Source organism: Lonchura striata, chromosome 33 (genome assembly GCF_050655825.1).
Source record: "Lonchura striata isolate lonStrDom1 chromosome 33, ASM5065582v1, whole genome shotgun sequence".
NCBI classification, from domain to species: Eukaryota; Metazoa; Chordata; class Aves; order Passeriformes; family Estrildidae; genus Lonchura; species Lonchura striata.
In genome coordinates this window covers 5,934,396-5,943,191 of record NC_140735.1, presented here as the reverse complement: position 1 = coordinate 5,943,191, position 8,796 = coordinate 5,934,396, and the positions used below count along the sequence as shown (strand labels likewise).

At 51.8% G+C, this 8,796-nt stretch overlaps 1 long non-coding RNA gene across 1 annotated transcript; it reads left to right on the top strand.

The window, feature by feature from the left end:
* The first annotated feature begins 894 nt into the window (after positions 1-894).
* Positions 895-8,568, top strand: LOC146764539 (uncharacterized). The gene is made up of 2 exons (XR_014950725.1): positions 895-2,396; positions 3,767-8,568. It is a non-coding gene; the product is annotated as an uncharacterized LOC146764539 (long non-coding RNA).
* The last annotated feature ends 228 nt before the right edge of the window (positions 8,569-8,796 follow it).

The window sequence follows — 8,796 nt, the reverse complement described above, 5'->3', positions numbered from 1 at the left end:
CAAGGACCCCTTTCCCCCCAGCCCCCAGGGATTTTGGCCACCCCCCTGCTCCCCGTCAAGTTACCACTGTGCCACTGCCTCTGCTTTGGGTGATTTTGGGGTTAGAAACGGGAAGTTTAGGGTATCGCTTTTTGTCACAACTGCCCCACCCACCTCCCAGTGACGTAGGTGGGGGAGGCCCCTGCCCAGACGGATTTAGGGGTCCCCAAGGGGCTGGCAGGGCTACGAGTCCACACAGCTGGGTCACCCTGCCTCGGTGCAGACTCCCGGAGTCTGGGGGGCCCCTGGGACACCCAAGCCTCTTTTCCCCTGCCGCGCCGTCCCCCTGCTGCCACGTGCTGCTCTTGGTTCCTCTTCCCCTTCCTCAGACTGAACCAGCTGGTTTTGGTTCCTTCGGGGAAAATACTGTGCTGTACTGGTCTGCACTGCTCTGTACTGGTCTGTACTGCTCTGTACTGGTCTATACTGCTCTGTATTGGTCTGTACTGGTCTATACTGGTCTGTACTGGTCTGTACTGGTCTGTACTGGTCTGTACTGGTCTTTACTGGTCTGTACTGGCCTATACTGGTCTTTACTGGTCTGTACTGGTCTGCACTGGTCTGTACTGATCTATAAGGCTCTGTACTGCTCTGTACTGGTCTGTACTGGACCGTACTGGTCCGTACTGGTCTATACTACTCTATACTGGTCTGTACTGGTCCGTACTGCTCTGTACTGGACCGTACTGGTCTGTACTGGTCTATACTGGACTGTACTGGGCTGTACTGGTCTGTACTGGTCTGTACTGGTCTGTACTGGGACAGAGTCGCGTCCCCGCTGCGGCGCAGGGGGCGTGGCCTGATCTGGGGGCGTGGCCTGCCCAATGACGTCACCCGGGCGGCTCTGCAGGGGCGGGGCCCGCGCAGCAGCGGGGCTGGGCGGGGCCTGCGGGAGGGGCGGGGCCGAGGCTGAGGGCGGGGCCCTGTCGGGAACGGGGGCGCCGGGAGAGTGGGGGTCCGTCAGAACGGGGGGCGCATTTCGGCCGGGGGGTTACGGGCGGGCTCGGGGGATTGGGGGGCTGCAGGGACCGGGGTGCACGGGGCAATGATGGGGGGCGGGCGGGCGGGGCTGCAGGGACTGCGCTGTGCCGGGGCTGCAGCTTCCGCCCCGACCCGAGCGCTGGTGGTGCGGAGTCCTCAGCGAACGCGGGGCGAGCACCCCACATCTGAGCCCAGGAAGGCCTCGGCCCCCCGGGCCATGGGCTGGAGCTGGAGTACGAGATGGTGCCGAGCACCGGGGATTCCTGCCGGGCGCGGCACCTCTCGGCTGATGAGTTCGGTGCGGCCGCGGCCGGGGAAAGGCCGTGCAAGGGGGACTGGTGTGCATCGAGATCGGGGGGTATATTGGGGGTTATGGGGGTCTGAGGAGGCTTATTGGGCTCTGGAGGGGATGAGGGGTTGGTGTACATCAGGGTCTGGGGCTACATGGGGAGTTATGGTGGACTGGGGGGCTGCAGGGATTGGGGCACTTTGAGATGGCGATGTATATGAGGGTCTGGAGGACTGTTTGGGGTTTGAGGGGGTTGGAAGGATTGGGGTGCATCAGTATGGGGGATATATTTGAGGTTATTGAGGTGTGAGGAAGCTGAAGGGCTTGGGGTACATGGGGAATTGTGGTGGGGCTGCAATGCAGGGGTCATCTGTGGATACCCTGGTGGGTATTGGGGGCTTCATGGAGTGAAGCCCTTCTCACCCTGCCCCCCACCTTCCCCAGGTGTTCTGGAGACAGACATCACCCTCGTCCCCATCATCATCCTCACGTTACTCATCAGCGAGCAGCTGGGGGAGATCTGAGCTTCAAGGGGTCTGGGGGAGGCAGTGCTCTGAGAGATCCTGTGCTCCCCCCTCCAGTCCCCGCAGACCTGTCTAGGGTGGCAGCTGCTCCACACCACCTGAAGAGGCTCATGGTGGCTGCCAGCATGGAGCATGAAGGTGGAGCTTGTGGGGCTATGGGCAGGTTTGTGGGGTCCAGCAGCAGCTGCAGGGACTGGAGAGCATCGGGCTCTGGGGAAGTTACATTGGGATTTGGGGGATCTTCAGAGACTGGGAGGTTCAAGGTCCAAGTGGCATATTGATATTTGATGGGGCTGGGGATTCTGGGTGGGTTTGGGGGCCTTTCCCAGCAAAGTATAGGGGGTATGGGGGAGCACAGGGGCACTTTGAAGTCATGGGAGGTAATGAGGGGCTTGGGGGAGTACAGGAGGTGTAGGGGTGCACAGACCCTCGTGTCGGGGATGTGATGAAGGGGGGTGCCCAGCTCTCCCCATACCCCCATGCTGGCTGCTTCCTCCACCCCATCAGCTTCCTCATCTTCCTCCTCGTGCTCATCCTGCTGGGCAAGTGCTTTTCCATCACAGGTACCACGGAGGGTATGGGGAGGTGACTGGGGAGCACGGGGGCAGCTGTGGGTCACTATGGGGCAGTCAGGGGTCCCTATAGAACATTTGCAGGGGGTCTGTGGGGTAGTTTGGGGGTCTCTATGGGGCACCCAGAGGGTTGTTGCTTTCAGAGACCTCATTAGACTGGGGAACTCCATCCAGCTCTCCACGAACATCACCCTGTACAGTATCACCCATATCACCCTGCTCGCCTAAAAGGCCCAGATGAGACCCCTACACCCACCTGTATTTTTGCTGTATATAAAGGGTTTGTGGGTATTTGGGGGGTATTTTGGGATGCAGGGGCAGTTCTTTGCCCACAAGGAGGTACATTTTGGGGGGCAGTTCTTTGACCACCATGAGGTGCTTTATAATTGAGGTTCAGGTGAGACCCATGTGCCCAGCTGTATTTGGGGAATATGGGAGGCATTTGAAGGGATATGGGGTATTTGGATGGTGTTTGCTTTGTGGAGTTTGTCTTTGGGGGGAGAGGCAGTTTTTTGACCCTGGTCGGGTGATGCACCCCTACAAGTCACCTGTGGGGCACAGGCTCATTGTGCTGCAGTTCAGGGCCTTCAGCTGGTTGTGCAGTGCCATTTCCATCACTGTCACCATTGTCCTTGAGCACCGCTACTTCTACCTGCCCTTCCTGGGGGCTTATGCCCTCTGGTGCCTCCTGGGGTACCTGGAGGACACCTGAGGTCTCTCACACAAGGGTCTCTCAAGGGGGTCTCATGAGGGTCTCACAGGGGTGTCACAAGGGTAAGTCTCATAGAAGTCTCAAAGTGTTCTTGCAGTCAGAAAACTCTTTAAGGAAAAATGCCACTCAGTTTCCACTGGGCGAGTCCTCAGGCAGAATTGAAGGGCTGATGTTACTTCAGACCCTCTGGAAGGAACCTCCAGGTCATATTTACAAGAGGGGAGCAACAAGTACCATGATCAGAGCTGGAGGGGCCCTGGCTCCAGCCAGGTGTGGGAAAAGGACAATGGGGTCTGTTGGATTGTGTGGATCCATGGCCTGGCACAGCAGAGCCACAGGAGCACCAGGCCTTAGTTGATATGGGTGGATAATGTACCCTGATGCCATCATGCAGGGGCAGAATCCATCTCTGTTTCTGGGATGACAGGGGGTCCCAACAGGGACTATACTGGGGGCTGAAGTGCTCCTGACTGGGCATGAGTGGCAGAAAAATGCAGTTGTTACTGGCCTAGAGGCTCCGTGTATCCTTGGCATAGGTCACCTCAGGAGAGGTATTTCAAAAACCCAAAAGGACACCGCCGGGCTTTGGGAGAGCTGCTGTGGATAAAGAAGAACTTTAGACAGCTGAATCTCTTGTTTGGTCTTTCAGAGGACCCTTCTGCTGTGGGACTGCTGAGGGTTGAAGAACAGCAGGTACTGATGGCCAGCCCAGCAGTGTCCCGTCGGCAACATGGCACCAAGTGGAACTTCAGGAGGCTGTCCATGAGCTGATCCGGGCGCTGGAGAGCTGGGCGTGCTCAGCAAGACTCGCTCACCCCTCAATAGCCCCACATGGCCCCTGCCTGAGTCCCGTGGAGAGTGGACACTGACAGCGGACTGTCATGGCCTGAATGAAGTCCCACCATCACTGCGTGCTGCCATGCTGGACATGTTGGAACTTCAGCGTGAGCTGGAGTCCAAGGCAGCAAAGTGGTGCCACAGCAGAGAAAGCTTTTGAGAAAGAGGATAAGATAATTCAGATCCTCCTGAAGGCTGGTTTTGCCATAAAACAGGGTAAAGTCAAGTGACCTGCCCAAGAAATTCAGTTTTTAGAAGTAAAATAGCAAGATGGACATTGTCAGATTCCAGCGGATGTGGTCAACAAAATAGCAGCCATATCCCCACTGACCCACAGGAAGGAAACACAGGCTTTCCTGGCACTGTGGTATTTTGGAATATGCATATTCCAGGTTACAGTCAGATTGTAAACCCTCTCTATCATATGACAGACAAGGAAGAAGATTGATTTCAAGTGGGGTCCTTCACAGCAACAAGCTTTTGAACAAATTAAAGAGGAGATTCTTCCTTACAGTAGCCGTTGGAGCAGACAGGAGAGGACAAGGTATGGAAAAAATGCTCCACACTGCAGCCAGGGAGAATGGTCCACCCTGGAGCCTCCAGCAGAAGGGACCTGGGGAAGTTGGAGGACCACCCTATGGTTCTTGAGTCTGGGATACAAAGGATCTGAGGCCAGCTATACCCATACAGCACTCTGCAGCTTATGAGGAGGTTCCATCTGTTTCAGAAGGGACTTGCACTGAAGCACAGCTCCCACTGGCACCCGACTGCCAGTGCTGGGACGGGATGTTCAAAGGGAATGATATCTTGGAAGTCATTACAAAATGGCCCTGTGGCAAAATTTTCAGATTATCATCAGAAGGGGAAGAGGTGAAGGTGGCACGTGCTAGGGAGGCCCTGACTACCAGGAAATGAAAAGCATCACTCTCTCTTTCCTGATGGTTCCTGCCATATTGTAGGGATGCATCAAAAATGGAAGGCTGTTGTATGGAGTCCTACTCCATTAACCCCTTTGCCTCCTAAGAGATAAAAAAAAGAGAAAACAATACAAAAAGGTGACTGTCACTAGGCTATACTCGCCACCTTGGTGTGTCAGAAAAAACCCTTCAGAGGAGGTTTCGCTGATTAGACTGGTCCTCAAAGCTTCGAGGGTTGTCGGCCACCCCCAGAGAAATCCCCCAGAAAATTGGGGTTTTTCTCTCTGATAGTGATTTAGAATCCAGAGGAGATCCAATGGAGACACTTCCAAAAGGCTCAGTAAAGCCTCAAGGTCAGGGCCCAGTTGTGCATCAATTGAAAATGTGGGTGTTAGAGTAGTGGTTGCTGCTGCCTATAATCTGTCTCCTGCAGAAAAGCAAGTTGAGATAACCTTCAGGCAATGCAGTCAGACCCTCACTCACCACCCACCACAGCTGGCTCAGCGACAGAGGCAAGAAAGGCTCTTTTTGCTCTTTTTGCAGGGTTTTATTCCAGTGGAGGATATCACATGTGGCTGAAGGGAGCTCAGCGAGGTAAAAGAGGGGGACCACGTGGAAGAGACAGCTTGAGAAGGGGAAGGGGTGGGGGACGGAGCTAAGGGCTGGGCAGAGGGGTTTGGTCTCCAGGGAAAGGGGGGTGGCCACCAGGGCTACCGATCCTGTGAGGGGACAGGGAAAGGAGAAACCAGGGGAAGTTGCACAGGGGAAGTTGACACAGAGACCCAAATGCGAGACTGCTTTTCCCCCCAGGAGGACTGGCTCTGTGGTGAGCAGTTACTGCTGTTGCCAGGGCTGAGGACTTGGGAGTGAGGTGGGAGAGTTCATGGGATGCTACATGCTACATGGCAACTTATGGAAGCCACTGAAGGACAAGGTGGCTCCAGGCACGTTACCGAGCTTAAAGCCTAAAGCCGTCTAGCTAGCTTTGGACATGGCTGAATGAGAGAAATGGCCAACTCTGCCTCGGCACTGACTCATGGATGGGGGCAAGTGCTCTGTGGGGTGGTTGGAATGATGGAAAAAGGACAATTGGCAGCACAAGGGAAACCCATTGGAGCTGCTGGGCTGGGGCAGGACATCACTGCCCAGGGGACAAGCTGGTTGTGAAAGTCCCTCCTGTGGGTGCTCACGTACCCAGGAGTCGGGCACTGAAGAGCATCACAGCAATGGACAGAGGGATGGGGCTGCCAGGATTAAAGTGTCCCAGGTGGGTCTGGACTGGCCACACTTGGCTGAGTTATTTCTGGCTCAGTGGGCCCACGATGCCTCAGGTAGCCAGTGTTTCAGGGGCAGATGAGAGGCTGTCCGGGTGAAGTAAAGACCTTCCTGTCCTGGAACATTTTGTGTGGGAGCAATCCGTGGATGGACCCAAATTTTGAGCTTAGCGCCAAATTTAGGAGGTTGGGCTCAGAAAGTGAATGAAAGCACATTTCCTTGGGAGGAGAAACACCTAGTCTTACTGTTAGTGCTGCAGATGATTGTTGGCCCAGGAAAGGAAAAGGCAAACAAGACCTATCTCTCAAGACACCTATTCTGTTGGAGAAATCCTTGGACATATTCGTTAGTAGAGATGGTTTCCAAATTCCTCATATGTGCTCCTGAAAGGGAATGACAATATTTTTCCTTGGAAAATAAAGCACTAGTCACAGTGTTTTAGGATGAAAACGTTTTGCTGGCCTTCACCTCCACCTGGCAGATGATCATCTGCAGCACCGTCAGTCGGACAAGGTGTTTCCCTTCACAAGAATAGGTGCTGTCATTCACATTGAAGAACCTAGCTGCAGCATTTGGAGCCGAGTTCCAGTATTGAATACATCTAGGGCTCTAGACATTGCTTTCACACCAAACAGACTAGGGCAGGAAACTCTTCCTGGCATTTTCCTCCCCTCTCCAGTTTATAATCTGAGGCTAGCTGCTTTCCTTCCCATGCAAAAGCACTGTCATTCCATTTCAGGAGTCAAAACTTTTGTAAACCACCTCCAATATTGAGTATGTCCAAGGATTGCTGCCAAACAAAGGCTCCAGGACAGAAAGGTTTTGCTGACTTGTCTCTCTACTAGGCAGATGATCATCTGTGGCACCAACATTAGGACTGGGAGTTTCATTTTCTAGGAAAGGTACTGTCATTCACTTGGAGGGCCTGGGTTCTGACATTTGGATTCAAGCTCCAATATTGAATGTCTAAGGATTGCTGCCACACAAAGCATGTGAGAACAGAAAGCTGTTGCTGGCCTTTACCTTCACTTTGCAGTCATGTGAACACCACCAGCAGGACTATGTTTGCCTTCCCAAAGAAAGGTACTGTCATTCATGTCCAGGAGCACAGTTACAGCATTTGGAGCCACACACCAATACTAAATACTTCCAGTGGATGTCTAACACAAGACGATCCAGAGCAGAAAGGTCTTTGTGGCCTTTACCTCCCCTGAGAAGCATATCTGCGCAAGAAACAGTGGGTTATGTCCTTTTCTTCCTGTAGAAAATCACTTTATTCCTCTTCAGGAGTCCACCATCTTACTTTGGATACAACTTTCCAACATGACATATATCCAAGGATTGCTCTCACACAATATGTGCCAGGTCAGAAAATTATTACTGAATTCTACCTCCCTGGGCAGCATGTAATCTGCACGTTGAACCCTGGGCCTAGGGGCTTTCCTTCCCCTGTAAAAGTGTTTCAATCATCTTTAAGGAGCTCATCCACTGAAATCTGGATACCACCTCCAGCACTGAAAACATCCAAGGATTGCTCCCACACAAAATGTGGACAGACAGGGTGTTAGCATTCAGGAACACACATAATCACGGGATATGATTATCTGCAGGTGCTTTTATTGAGAGCTCTGGGAATCAGGGATACAGACCCAAATCTGACTCCAACGTGGCTTTTGAGCTGAATGTATTTTATATTCTATCGTTATATAAACTACATATTAATTATTAAAATTATATTGTTCTATTGTATACATTGACATGAGTTTCTCATTATCTTTCTGAGGCCCCTGACCACAGTTTGTCATGATTATTCTTACGATTAAACAGTAATTATATTTAATTACTAAACAATCATCACATCTAACAGTCATATCATTTATCATGTACTAGCTACACAGGTGCAGTTCTAGCAAGGTACAAATCCTTCATGTACCTAGGACATTTATTTTTTTTTTCAGGGCCTACAAAGCTTAATTTTCCTTTTAACCCTAAATCCCCTTGATTTTAAAACCCTTTTACTATCAAGATCAGTGAAAGCTTTCTGATCTGGCAGCTTTTGTATGAGAGTCATCTCTGGGCACATATAATATGGGAGGTGGTATCCACATTTGAATAATCGCTTCTGGATGAGAATGAGAGTTCTTTTCTGTAGGAAGGAAAGCACGTGGCCCCAGTGTTTGTGGTGCTGATGAGAGGCTGCACAGGGGAGCCAGGCAACACCAGCCAAGACCTCTCTATCGTGGCACCTTTTTGGTGGGATCCATCCTTGGACGTAATAATGGAAGTGTTACCTAATTTGGGTAATGGGTAAAATCCCTGGTCATACTCAATTAATTGCACTTACAACTGACAAGCACGTGTGGTGTAGAATGCATGTACTAAGTTACCTTACTTCCTAGCTTAAATAAAAGAAGTAATTCTACCCTGTGGGTTGAATTTGTTAATTTAAACTTGTTAAATTTGTTTCCTGCTGGCAGGGATTGCTCCTGCAATAAGGATAAGCTGTCCTTTGATAGTTAACTTGATCTTCAGTGGGGGTGTGCTGGAATTGTTACTGATACCATTCCTGGATAGAAACAGTATGTGTCTCCTGGACAGGTTACCCCTTAGTGGCTCAAGTTGTTTAATCACTCAGAATAATGACAAAAGT